The sequence below is a fragment of the Alligator mississippiensis genome, chromosome 4, assembly GCF_030867095.1.
Source record: "Alligator mississippiensis isolate rAllMis1 chromosome 4, rAllMis1, whole genome shotgun sequence".
NCBI lineage: Eukaryota > Metazoa > Chordata > Crocodylia > Alligatoridae > Alligator > Alligator mississippiensis.
In genome coordinates, this window is record NC_081827.1 from 14,365,458 (window position 1) to 14,379,870 (window position 14,413).

Here is a 14,413-nt window from a genome sequence, read left to right on the forward strand (position 1 = left end):
TATAAAGGGAGGCTCTCCCAGCTGGTGCTAATCAAGCAGACCTGCTGCCAAACAGGTGGTGCTGTGCACTCGCTGGCTGCGCTCCAGCACTTCATTTATAGGTCTGTGGCTGTCTGGCAAACATACCGGCACCATCGTGCGCTCGGAGAATAACGACATCTCAGTTGCTGTTTGGGTGACTTGTAATTCCCAAAGCAAAAGGCAGTAAGAAGCGGAACATCTGCCCAGGCTCCATTCAGAAGGCTAAATTTGAATAAGAGTTGCCCTCTTAGAGGTTTCCAATCACCAGAGGCCTTGCAAGGAATGCCTTAATCCGGGTGTAGGCAAAATACCGCTAGTAGACCAGATCTGGCCTGCTGAAGGACTGTGTCTGGCCCATGGCAGGTCCCTCGGTCCCAGCCAGCCCAGGCTTTGGGGGGCAGCCCAGGCCGTGGCACACGTGACTGCTCCCACCGTCTCTGGGGTGCATAGCAGGGCAGTGGTAGCACATCTGTCAGACCTGCTTCCCAGCAGTTGGGCCCCTTCTGTCTGCTGCCAGACCCAGGCCTGAGCACCCTGGTTTGTTTCCCCGCTCCCACTGCCAGCGGTGGGACCTGCAGGGCACGTGGCCAGGCAGATGGGATGGGACCACGGGCAGGTGGGGAGCAGTGCTTGAGAGCAGGATGGGCAGGTGGAGCAGGTAATCACAGGGTGGTGGCTGCACGAGGCTGGGGCCAGGGCCGGGGCCGGGGCCGGGGCCAGGTCAGAGCTGCAATCTGCTCCCCACCTGGCCCTGCAGTGGATTCCAGAGGCAGGGGGTGCAGGGAGCAGGTCACAGGGCTGCCTCAGGCCCCAGGCCCGGCCCTGCACTGTCACTGCCCCAAAACCCTGGCCCCAGATGCTGTGCTGCCCACAGCCCCAACCCACCTGCCCGACGGCACTCTACGCAGCACTGGTCAAGCAGCAGCTGGAGTACTGTGTCCAGTTCTGGACACCGCAGTTCAAGCGGGACGTGGACAACCTGGAGAGGGTCCAAAGAAGAGCCACTCACCTGATTAGAGGCCTGCAGGGAAGGCCCTACAAGGAAAGGCTAAGGGATCTTAACCTTTTCAGCCTCTCCAAGAGAAGGCCGAGAGGGGACCTTGTGGCAGCGTACAAATTCATAAGGGGAGAGCAACATGAAGTAGGCGATGATCTCTTCACCAGGGCACCCCCTGGAACGACAAGGATCAATGGCCATAAGCTACTAGGGAGAAGGTTTAGGCTGGACATTAGGAGAAAGTTCTTCACGGTCAGGGTTGCCAGGATCTGGAATGGGCTCCCAAGGGAGGTGGTGCTCGCCCCATCCTTGGGAGTCTTCAAGAGGAGACTGGACAGGCACTGGCTGGGATCACATGACCCCAGGGTAGGTGACTCTTTTCTTGCCTCCCAGGGGCAGAGGGTTGGACTAGATGGCCCACTGAGGTCCCTTCTGACTCTATGAATCTATGAATCAATTAGGGCCGAGCGGTCACCTAGTCTGTGCCCTACAAGTGCAGTTAGTGGAGAACCAACTCTGCCAAACTACAGGTTGGACCTTTGTATTTGGAGACACACACACCTCTAGGGAACATCGTGGAAACGTTCCTGCCTAGATTCTCTGTTGCTTCATGAAACGTCCAAAGCTGTATTTGCGCTGCCCTAGACATGGCCCCAAAGAAGCCAGATGCTGATATGTGCTGTATATGTCACAGGAGCGGCCTGGGTTACAAAAACAATGCACAATCCCTGACCGAGGCTTCCCTGACATGAGGGGGCAGGTGTTGCTGGAGCTGGGATGTGGCAACCATCTTGAATTTCCAACAACAGAAATTAAAATGTTGGCATTTTAGGCAACTGCAAGAGTCATTCTTCCTCTGATGTGATTGATTTAAGAGTGCTTTTGGCCGAAAATCTAGCTGTAGCTTTACCATGGTTTGAGCTCCCTCTAGAGTCAATCAGGTTCCATACACAGGGCAGAAAAGAGCCAAGACTACTAGCAAATCTTGACTTGAAGGCGTTGAGGTCAGAGCTCGCTACAAAGATTGGACCCAGAAGTTCACTAATCCAAACGAAGTTCACAGAAGGCAACAGGAAGACTCCTATACACCAAAATAAGCTCAGCTGGGTCAGTTCAGCGATGTACTGATTGGGCCCAGATCCAAGAAGGGGCTTGAGCAATGCGCTGCTTTTAGGAACCAACCCAGGCTCCTTGCATAGCGCATGGGGACTGTTGGGGACGTCAGACTAGGATCCATGAAAACTGGCATGTGAGAAGCTGCCCAGAGCTAGCCAAGGGACTTGCTGAGAACAGGGAGTTTGTCAGTCCAATGGGGGCCAAGCTTTGGCAGGTGTGCCACAAATTAAGCCTTATGTCCTCTCTGAGTGCCACTCTGATCCCCTTCCCCTGCCTGATCTGCTGCTCTGCCTGCTGCTCCCTGTCCAATCTGCATGTGCTTGGCTGCCTCGCACAGTGCTACCAGGAAGCATATTCCTGCTCTCGGGTTATCACGACCTACACTCTGTCTTAGAGACAGATTTTCTGTAGCACCAGTCCCCAGCAGTAGTGTCCATTTCATAGAAATAATGTAAGAATTCACCTGTGATGCTTGGGTTTTGCTCTAGTTTAAGCTACATTTCAAAACCATCTCTCTTCTTTAAAAAAAAAAAAAAAAAGAGCTGACTTAAAAACAAATGCATTTTAGTACAGTAGAGCAAGTATGCCATGCAAGATTTATGATCGATATCGATATGCTGCCAATGTTTTAATCCATTTTCCTGTCCTGGCATCAAGTACTAAGCTGTCCCCTGTATACAACAGTTTAAAAGAGGAGCAATTACCATTTTTGAAGAAAGGAGAGGAAAGCAAGCAAAGATAAAGACAAATAACTTGAGTCTACACCACCAGTTTCAAACACGTTAATTGTCTGTTTCTTCATCATTTTTCCACCCTGCCCATCAGCACACATTTCTTGTGCCAATGTTGCTACCATATTTTCTCATATACATGTTCCTGGATCAGATATATAGCTTGCATTTGAAAGGTAGGATGAAAAAAAGAAAAGATTTTTCCTTGCTTATGCAGCAGAAGCCTCTGCTGGGGAGAAGACAGAAAGTTTCCATAGCCAACAGCTAAGGAGTCCACACCTTCAGTTCTATACTGTTCATTTCTCTTTCCTCATTCCACAGAGGTAGAAACTGCGGTTACTATATTTCCTTGCTTACAATGCACACCACAATTTACAGAAGCTGAATTTTGGGGAAACAGTTGTGTGTTGTATGCAAGTAAATACGGTATATACCATTTTCATTAAGGCCAGGATCAACACCAATTTTGAGGAGCTCCTTACCTTTTTGCCAGTCTGGCAATCTCTCTTTACATGAATCTTGTTTCTTTTTTAGCCATTTCCTTACTCCTTTTGCAATTCTTATGCTAATCTCTCTCTTCTCCAAACAATGGTCATTTCTTGGGTTGCACCATTAATGCTTTCTCATAAAAAGTTATGTTACTATCATCTCAGGTTACATCAGGATAGACACATCTGAAGACAATACTTTGGCGGTTGACTCGCTCTCTCTTTGGTGGTCAGCAGCTGCTGTAAAGATTAGTCTTTTTGATTTTCACAAGACATTTCCATCATGAGGACATCCTAAAAATTAGCCTATAAAGAAAGAAGGAGATTATTAAACAGTCCAGGACACAATATTTATTTCTGAAGATACCAAAGTTAAAACTTCTCTCTCCTTAGCTACATATTGAAGATGATTAACAAACTTGCTGCTCTTCCCAAAGGCTTCATAAAATATATTATAGCATTATTCATTTACACAAATCGAAAAAGGCAATCAAGAAAGGCAGGAATAGAAGAGATACATGAACACTACAGTGAAATTATTGAACTAAACGCGAGAAGCTGTCACATTTAGAATAATAATCCCATGGGACATCACCCTTCCATTACAAGGGAAACAAACCATCCGGCAGAAAAAAAACATTCCTCCTCATTTTCTTGTGCACATTATATTATGCCTCCCTCATGCACTTCAAATGCTGCTCTTCCTCCGCAATATAAAAAGCAGACAGGTTGACCAGATTTAACACAATGCTCCTTTCCATGAAGAAAAATGTCTGCACTGGTCACAATTACTCTGCAAAGGCAGAAGCAAGTTGGCACAAGAGCTGAGACATGGATAGGGCGCGGGAGGGCGCTTGTACACGTGACTGGGGTTTAGTCCTTAGGGTTGCATTATTGTTGGCTACAAATGTCCGACTCGGGATCCTTAAAATTCTGGTTTATTAGGCAGATTGAAACACTGTAATGAAGTCAAATCATAAACCTAGGGGCTGGTTCCCCTCCCCCACACACAGTAGAGAGCTACAAGAGTTGGGTATACCTATCCCACAGGCGCTGGAGTCTGCTGTTGATGACCAGTCGAGGCTTCTTCCAGTGTGGTGTTATCCTCCAGAAGGGGGTCGCTGGCTGGTCCTTCTGGCTGGACAGGTCGGGTGCTGGTCAAGTTGGAGATCAAGAGGGAGCCCCTGAGGGTCAGTTTTCACTGCCTTTTATCTGTCGTTGGCAGACTTTGGTGACTCCCCAGTTTTCAGGTTTGCCCAATCCAGGGGTTGTTGACCCTCGTGGGACTTCCCCCTCGGTGGCTACTGGATGGCATCTTCAGCCCCAGGGGTCATCCACATGTACATGCAGGTTTGGGAGTCCATTGATGAATTTTGAATAGGGCTCTGGGAGCGGTCGATCTGGAGATATTCAGCCCCAAAAGCTGGTCTCCGGTGTTGATTAACTCAGACCGGGGCTTCTAGCCCTTGAACAGTGACGTTTAGAGAATTCCCGGTTGCTACACTGTCTCCTATTGATTTCTTCTGTTGGTTGATCTGCAGTTTCCCTAGGTGTTAATTGCTGCCTGCTACCGTGTTACACATTCAATCACTGATTCACTCGCTCTTTCAGGGGCCAGCCTGATACAGGGAAGTGGTGGTTTGATTCCTGCCCTTGTTAACATTGTTACAGTGTATAACTTACTTCTAAAACTAAAACACATGTAGTTAAAAGGTGAAGAGTATAAAATACAAGCTCCAAGAGTAATGCCATGGCACACAAATAGATAAAAATACCAAAATACAAGGGGAGATACAAAACACACACATACAAACTTTAAAACACAATTCCTTATCTTATAGTGAAAGAAAGAGGAAGGAAGAAAAGGTAGAAGAAGAGAAACATATCCAAAGAGGGGACAGCAAATGCAGGCAAGAGGAAAAGGGGGCTCTCTCTTACATTATATGCCTCCTAAATTAAAATGGTGTTTTTTTAATTGAAATGGTGGGGTTTTATTTTTTCAACACTGTTACAGAAAGGGGCCCGATCCTTTTTTTTTTTCCTCTGGCAGAGCCTGCCTGTGGCCAGGAGCGAGCTGCTGGTGGACTGAGTGGCCCATCAGCTGTGGGGGCCCCCAGTCCTTTTGGGATGGCTGCAGCCCCCCTCCACTCCCATAGCCCTCCTCCCAGCATCGCCGCCAGCTGCCCTGAGCCCAGCCCAGCCCAGCCCAGCCCAGGCCCTGCTGGGAAGAGCCCGATGCTGCCCCCAGCCCCAGCCCACAGCTTGGAGGTAGCACCTGGCCCAATCCAACTCTTTCCCAACCCTGAGCTAGGGCAGCACCCTGCCTGCTAGCAGCCCACCTGGATGACCCTGTGAAGCACTGTCACCGCAGAGGAAAGGTCCAGGCCCCCTGCAGCTCAGGGGCTGCTCAGCCTGCCAGCAGCTCACCCCCCAGCCACTGGAGAGGCAGGCAGGCGCTGCTAAAAAAAGAATTGGGTTCTTCACCGCTTCTGCCTTCAGCAGACACCTGCTGAAAGAAAGTGAGGGGCCCAATCCCTTTTTTCTGCGGAGCCTGCCCGCCATTCCCGTGGCCAGGGGCTGAGCTGACTGATAGCTGCAATACGTTGTTGCACACTAAACTACATATGGATGTAGTTTAGTTTGCAATGATGCCAACTCATTTACAACCCCCCCAAACTCGTATACATGTACAGTGTGACACCATTAAGCCACACAAAATGACATTTTCATCATGTGTACGTGGTAATGACGTCACGTGTGCAGCGTTCCTTTGAGGGGAGCAGCGCGTGTTAGTGACTGCTCTAAGATGAAAAATAAGTTGCAAGCATTCTCCTTTTACAGACAGCTTAAAATTCAATTACGCAGACTTGAAGTACATTGAAATGGATTGAACTAATTTAGACCTGAAGTGCTGTGAAGGTAAGGAGGCGAGCAGAAGATGCTTCTCATTAAAATGAGCTCTTACCTCAACCCGCACGATCAACCTTGAAGCAAACAGATGCAGCGGTCAAAGACAAAGCAGGCTGCACTTGACAGGTCAGTATAGAAGGCTGGTTTTTATAAAGGGATTCAGGTGCCCCATCAAGTGTTTTTCTAGGATGTCTGCACCTCCACAAGTTTGGGTTCAGCATCTTCTGCTGGGAACAACCGTGTAAACCAGGGGTAGGCAACCCCCAGCATGGGTGCCAGAGTGTGGCACTTAAAGACATTTTGCTTGGCACGTGTGCCTCTGGGTGGATGGCAGGGAAAGGGCTGGGGCTATATGGCCACAACAAGGGTATATGGCTCCCCTGCCATCCTCCGTTGGCATGCCAACATCTTACAAGTTGCAATTGTGGGTATTTTTGGCACTCTTCCCAAAAACGTTCCCGATCCCTGATGTAAACAGTCATTTGGGGGCCACTCAGAAAGTATCAACCCGCCACAGAGGACCTGGATCCACGAGAAGAGTGACGGGAGTCTGGAACTGACATGCACTGCTGCATCCTGCATCATCTCACCAGCGCTATCCCCAGAGTCTCTCAAGGTAGATCAGCTATTCCACACAATACATAAGGGTCACCAACATGCTGACTGTCAGAGACAGACAGAAGGTTTGTTAAGAGAAAGCCAGACCAGGCCTGCCACTGACCATACAAAACGTCGTTCTAAGGAAAAATCAAACATTTTATTCTCAGATATGTATCTGCTCATACCCACAATGGGACCTAGGTTAAAACATGATATATGAATCGATACATCAGTACCTCTGAAACTGTTACTTATGAATTTTTTAATAAATGCCCACAATCTGAAACATGTCAAAGATTTATATAAGAGTCAAATGCATCTTCGATTTGTTCATGTGATAAGGGTACAGATATAAAATCCTGCTGCTGTAGAGAACAATTCATATTACCTTCAGGTTGACAGCCTCCCTCCCACCACATTGTGCGTGCCATTTCTAAAATTTGTGTCTCAGAGTTTTCTTGACTAGTGCTCTTGATGTCCATATAGTAGCAATCCACACTCAGGTAATGCTAGGGCACATCACCTGCACAAAATAAATCAGGAGTCAGCACAGTAGTAGTTTCAAACACTAAGTCGAGAGCTGCGGGGCAGTAATATGTTAACACCCCACTGACGCTTTCATGCAATCCCTGTTGTAACCACATACCAGCATCTCTGCACTCTTTGAACATGTCCTTTACTTTTGGAAACGTTCACTTGGAAACATTGACTCTGATTTTGCTTTTAAACAAAGCCTTTCACACTGGTATAAACTTCATGAATCTGGCCCAGGGGATGGTACCCCTTCCTCTTCCAGCTTCCTTCCTGCTCTCAACCCTGGGGTGGGGCAGCCTCCAGAGCCAGGGTAGTCTACATAGCCCATGTGCCAGAAGACCCTGTACAGCACACGGCCCAGGGAGGCCACACAGCCCTTGCAGCAGAGGGGGGCCTGCAGCCCATGGCCCATATGGCCCCCAGACACTCAGAAGTTGGACAGCCCTGAGTCAGTAGATGCCTTGCAGATGAGAAAGTCATCTGCAAGGCATCTACTTTGGCACCAGTCAAAGGCAAAGCAGGCTGATACTTTGCAGATCAGTACCTGGGTTGTCTTTACTCGTGCTGGAACAGCAAACATTTTTGTGATACTACACAGGGTAAAAACTTGCTTCTGACATCACTGAAGCATTAAATAAAAAGGGAACCTGGACCAGCAAGGAGAGGGGAAAAGCCCCACATGTAGGAAGCAAGGCATGCTGGTAATATAAACTGTTTCTTACCACGTGACTACATGATCTTGGGTCTCAGTCTCAGTTAGGCTGAACCAATACTTGGAAAGAGACCTTAAAAAAACAAACAAACCCCAAACCCCACAAGCTGCTAAACTGCAGAAGGAATTGGAGCATATAGATATTATGCTCCTTTCTCATTTAGTCCTGTGGATGGGTAAAAAATAAAAGTGGGGCCTCAGTGTTATGAAGTCATATTAATACTTTTTCAAGGCACTGAAACAGTGTATGACTTATTGCTCCAACTAATAAAGGCAACACAGCCCGATTCTCACCTAGCACACATCAGCACGATTCCACCAAGTTCAGTCCAGCGCTGCCATTTTACAACAGCATGGTAGTTAACACAAAGGCGATAGACTATTGTCAGGGCCAGGCAGGCGTGTTATGAGATCAGGCCCTCGTAGCAGAAATTCTTTGCCTGTTTTTTGTTCTCAGTGAAAGTAGCCTGAGGCTACTGTTCCTTCACCTGTTTGGAAAAAAGTGCCATGCCATCCTAACAAGTAGTGCAGAATAAGTTATTAATAATTGGATTACAGTGGCCTCCAGTGCCCAGAAATAAGAATGACAACAAAAACAGAATCCATTCCCAGTTCTCTGGGACGGAAAAAAGGAACTGGTGGATAGATATCACAAACAAACATAATCCCCTATTATCTGGAAAAACGGAGTTTATGGCCTCAGCTGAGGACAGTATGTACTTACTTGCTTCCCCAAATCAGGGCCTCTATAGACACCTGCCAGGAAATATGTCACAGGGTTGCATACTGTAGGTTTTTTTTGGCATACAACACATGCTTTATCTCCAAAACAAGTTGCTAAAGATTTCAGTGCACATTATATGTGAGAAATACAGTAAGAGCAGGCTCTGCTGGTTACCAGGCAGAAGTGAAAGTACAATCTAACAGGGAGCAGAACAATGAATGAGCAGCCTCCACTCCCGAGCTGCTGCAACTCAGTTCCTTGCTACAAGAAAACATTTTTTCCCCCTCAGTCTACCTTTCAAAAAAGGTGTTTATTTTATTCTGGAGCCTGAGGTATGCAAGAAAATATGGTAGTTTATGCAAAACTAATTAGCCTATTTACAGTGACATAGCAGCTAAGTAATATTAAAAACCCCTATGAAAACAAAGCAAAAGATTTTTTTTTTAAATTCACTAAACATGCATATTCACATATTGAGCAGAGGGCTTTGTTTCAGATTTCCTTTCCAATATTCAGTGGCTGGGAGTTGAAATGGTTCCTACCTACTGGAAACCTTGGGTGCGTCCAGACAAACATGGATGTGCAGGATGCAACACCGCACACCCGTCTGCAGCGCCTCACACCACACATGCTGCACATGCAGGTGTTTCCTGCACTACTCATTTGCAGTGCAGGGGGAGGGTGCGTTTGAACCTGGGAGATCCTGGGGTCAAAAAATCCCACACCTAAAAAAAGCGAGGTGGCACATGTGGCAGGAGCACACGCCGCCCAAAACCAGAGCCTGGCCGGCTGAAGCCATATTCTAACTGATGGCCAGGCTCCCAGCTGCAGGAGTGCCATGGCTGCAGCTCCCAGAGGCCCCCAGGACCTTATCTAAGGCTGCTGGGGCCAGCACAGTTGCTGGCCCCAGCCTCCCCTACCTTACCCGGGGTAACATGCTGCGCACCCGAGAGTGCGTGCAACAGGCATTCCCCAGGGACAAGGTGGATTAACACACCAAACAGGGGCCCCCAGATGCCTGGAGGGTGGGCACAGGGGAGAAGGGGGAGCAGCTCAGCACAGACATAACTGGCAGCTGGGCTGGGTATGTGAGATGCGGTGGGCTGTGGCTGCCAGGTACTGGGCAGGGCATGAATGTGCTGGAGCCCTGGGAGCGGCTGGAGCCACTGGTGGCAGGGAATGGAGCTAGTAGTGGTGTGTGGCTGGGCCTGCTAGCTGTGGGGCAGCCCCTGTGCAGCCAGGTCCTGGCCTGGCCATGATCCAGCGCATTGGCCTGGCACTGCTACAGCTGGATTGAGTCATGGTGGGGTGAGGGGCGGCCCCCAGAGCTCAGTCTGTGTCACACACATGCAGCATGCAGCAGCTCCGCACCCCTAGTGCTGCGTGGCTGCAGGACAATGTTGTGCGGGATCTTGCACAACCAACCCCAGGCTCTGGCATGGACCTGTGGGCAGGGGCGGCCGTGTCTTCTGCTCCAGGCCGGGGGGACAGTGTGTCCCACTCCGGCTATTGCTCCTGCTGCACCGGCTGGGGATGTAGCCCATGGATGGGGCAGGGCAGGACCAGGACCCCAGCGAATCTTAATTTTCCTCTGCCCTGGGGAAATTCATGTTCCCACTTGTGGGGATGCATCCTTTGAGTCCAGTTTGCTCCAGATCCATCAGCTGATAAAATTACAACTACTACAGAATTGTAATCTTCATCTACTCTACAGCCTTCACACTGGAAGGAATAAAAAGCCAATACTGTCTTTCATGAAATGCAATGCCTAAGAGCTGCCTGTTGGCCTTCAAGTCCTCTTGTACCCGAGTGTACTTCACATACCAGGGCTCAGCATCTGCTTGCTACTTTCCAGCTCTCCAATCCCCTAATATAAATTTCCAAAAAAGAGAATTAATGTGATAAGCAGTTTCACAATAGACTCCATATTATACATTCTCAGCTAACTTTCTTTTGACCCTAAATAACTTCCTATTCCCTACAAAATTCTCTCTTCATTCAAATATGTTTGATGCCCCAGGGCTTGTTTCCTGAGTCCTGGTATTTGAATCTGTCCTCAAAAAAGTAATTCACAAAAACTTTTCCCCCCATAGGAAAGGGTGGTGGAGAGCTCTGGGAAGAGCCCTTACTTCAGAAAAAGACAGTCTGCTGATGCAATTTTGGGGGAGAGATTTTAGGAATTTATTCCCTAAAAATCAAAACACACAACCTAGCTAGATATGAACCTAATTAAGAGACGATGAACAAAAAGGCTAACTGCTTTAAGAGGACAGACCAAAATGGGCAATCAGGGTGAATAAAAAGGCATGTTGCTTATAGCAGAAAGCTTCCCATAGGTGCTGAAATGACAATGCAACTTGTAATCCAGAACTCCTGACCCATGGCCCTGATCTCCCAAGTACAGCACTGACCCAAAAAGGAAGGCCATCCAGTTCCACAGACAGCCAGAGCCGGGGGGCTGGACTCGATGATCTTTCGAGGTCCCTTCCAGCCCTTAATTTCTCTAATGATTTGCGTTACAGCAGCAACATTGCTGGCAAAGGAACGCCTGTCCAATTTCCAAAGCCATTACTTTGATCTCAAAGGCACAACAATTTCATCCAAAAGGGCCGGTTGAATGTGAGGGGAAAATCTGCTCAGGTTCAACCTGACCATTTTTGAGTTGTGTGATGCAAGAAGAAAACTAAATTTTTGCTTGCATTAAAATTTTCCCCTCAAAAAATTACTTGTGCAAAAAAAGCTCTTTGTCATAAACCTTCACATTTGGTCTCTGTGCCATCCGACTGGGAGGCACACACTTTGCTAAGAAAAAGAAATGATATCTGTTCTTAAACATATATGTCTGTAGTGTTCCTAACTGCCTGAGGAAAAGAAATGTGTAGTTATGGCCAGTCCTTAGGGTAGACAGCTCTCTCTTTTCTAAGCAGCCCAACCAGCTAATGATCTGCCCAAACCTCTTGACAACAGAAGGCTGACTGACTGGGAAGTGGGGGGAAATATCCCTAGCCTTACGAAGACAGCTGCAAAGTTGCTCTGTGGCCATCATTCCCTTCCACCCCTGGGGAAACTAGCAGAATCTCTGAAGGAGACATCCAGATGTTGCAAATGCAGTGACTTCTTTGCATGTGTACAGGGTTGGGCCCACTCTACCATACTGCTGTGGGGTAAGTCTGCCCAATGAACAGCTGGATTATACAGCTGCCAGAAGGGTCCTCCATTTTGCACATCATCACTTGCTAGACTGCAGGAACACCCAGTGTGCGCAGGCATTTTCCAGATAGAGAAATCAATCTTTATCCCAAGAGCTCATACTCCATAAAAAGGCAAGACGAGCCAAAAACCACATAGCCACAAAGATGTTTCCGTCAATAAGGAGTTACCATGAGCCTCCTTAAAAATGACTGAACTTTCCCCAGCAAAGAATCATTCCCAACCCAAACACATGAACCTCATATACAACTCTGCCTCCTAGTCAGGGTAATCGTGCTGCTTTAGTGAGGCTGTGCGTTCCAGGCAACACAACCACACAGCATCTCTCATTGCTGATAGGCTTTCATCTGATCGGCATCCAGCATCACATGGATGGGAATCTCTTTAACTTCAACCAGTTACGTTCCAAATCCAAGATAACCAACACCTCCATTCTTGATCTTCAGTACGCTGACAATTGAGTGGGCACACAACACAATTGAAGAGTTCCAGGTTACTCTCAGCTGCTTCTGTGAACCAGATGGGGCAACTGACAACTGACGTCCAGGAAAAAGCCAACCTATTAAATGGGTACTTTGCATCAGTCTTTCATCAGTCCCATGGGACACCCATGCCCACTACAGGACAGGGAGGTCCAGGTGAGGGAGATCCCCTGCTCTCCATCAATACTGACCTCAAGAAGGAACACCTTGAGAGGCTGGATACCTTCAAGTCAGCCTGACAATCTACACCCCAGGGTACTCAAGGAGCTGGCAAGCATCATAGCCCAGCCTCTAGCACGGATCTTTGAAAACTCCTGGCACTCTGGTGAAGTTCCCGAAGACTGGAAGAAGGCCAATGTGGTGCCTATCTTCAAGAAAGGGAGGAAAGTAGATCCAGCAAACTACAGGCCCATCAGCCTGACTTCTATCCTGGGGAAGATCTTAGAAAAGTTTATTAAAGGGGCCATCCTTAATGGAGTGGCCGACGCCAACATCCTGAGGGATAGCCAGCATGGGTTTGTTGCAGGTAGGTCTTGCTTGATCAACCTCATTTCCTTTTATGACCAGGTAACCGATCACCTAGACAAGGGAGAAGAGATTGATGTCATATATCTTGACTTCAAAAAAGCTTTCAATCTGGTATCCCATGATCACCTCTTGGCGAAACTGGCTGATTGTGGCCTTGGTCCACCATGATCCGCTGGCTGGAGAACTGGCTCCGTGGTTGGACCCAGAGGGTAGTAATTGATGGAAGTCAATCATCATGGTGCCCTGTCACCCTTGGGGGCCCCCAAGGCTCTGTCCTTGGACCCATATTGTTCAACATCTTCGTTAATGATGTGGACACTCGAGTCAAAAGCAGACTGGCCAAGTTCGCTGATGACACCAAACTTTGGGGCAAAGCATCCACACCAGAAGACAGGCAGATGATCCAGGCTGACCTGGACAGGCTCAGCAAATGGGCGGATGAGAACCTGATGTTTAACACTGAAAAATGCAAGGTTCTCCACCTTGGGAGGAAAAGCCTGCAGCATCCTTATAGGCTTGGCAGTGCTACGCTAGCTAGCACTACGGAAGAAAGAGACTTGGGGGTCATCATTGACCACAAGATGAACATGATCCTGCAATGTGATGCTGCGACTGGTAAAGAGAGCAAAACGCTGGCTTGCATCCATAGATGCTTCTCAAGCAAATCCAGGGACGTCATTCTCCTGTTGCACTCGGCCTTGGTGAGGCTGCAGCTGGAGTACTGAGTCCAGTTTTGGGCTCCACAATTCAAAAAGGATGTGGAGAAGCTTGAGAGAGTCCAGAGAAGAGCCACGCGCATGATCAGAGGTCAGAAAAACAGACCTTACGATGACAGGCTGAGAGACATGTGGCTCTTTAGCCTGGAGAAGCGCAGGCTCAGGGGTGATCTGATGGCCACCTATAAGTTTATCAGGGGTGACCACCAGTATCTGGGGGAACATTTGTTCACCAGAGCGCCCCAAGAGATGACGAGGTCAAACTGTTACAAACTACTGCAAGACCGATTCAGGCTGGACATAAGGAACATTTTCTTTACTGTCCAAGCCCCCAAGGTCTGGAATAGCCTGCCACCAGAGGTGGTTCAAACACCTACATTACCTTCAAGAGTAAATTGGATGCTTATCTTCCGGGATCCTATGACCCCAGCTGACTTCCTGCCCTTCGGGTGGGGGGCTGGACTTGACGATCTTCCGAGGTCCCTTCCAGCCCTAATGCCTGAGTCCATGAAAGCATATGAAATGCTTATCAACTTCACGAAAACCAAGATACTTTATCAACCTATACCAAACCAACCAGCTGCTCCCCCTACATTTCACGATTAGAGGGCAAGCCTTAGTGAATGTTGAGCATAGCTGAGTAG

General features: G+C 48.2%; 1 long non-coding RNA gene across 1 annotated transcript; it reads right to left on the reverse strand.

Annotated features, from left to right (window-relative positions):
• Positions 1 to 2,681: 2,681 nt before the first annotated feature.
• Positions 2,682 to 13,546, reverse strand: LOC132249947 (uncharacterized). The gene is made up of 2 exons (XR_009461490.1): positions 7,252 to 13,546; positions 2,682 to 3,659 (listed from the first exon to the last, which is right to left on the reverse strand). It is a non-coding gene; the product is annotated as an uncharacterized LOC132249947 (long non-coding RNA).
• Positions 13,547 to 14,413: the final 867 nt, after the last annotated feature.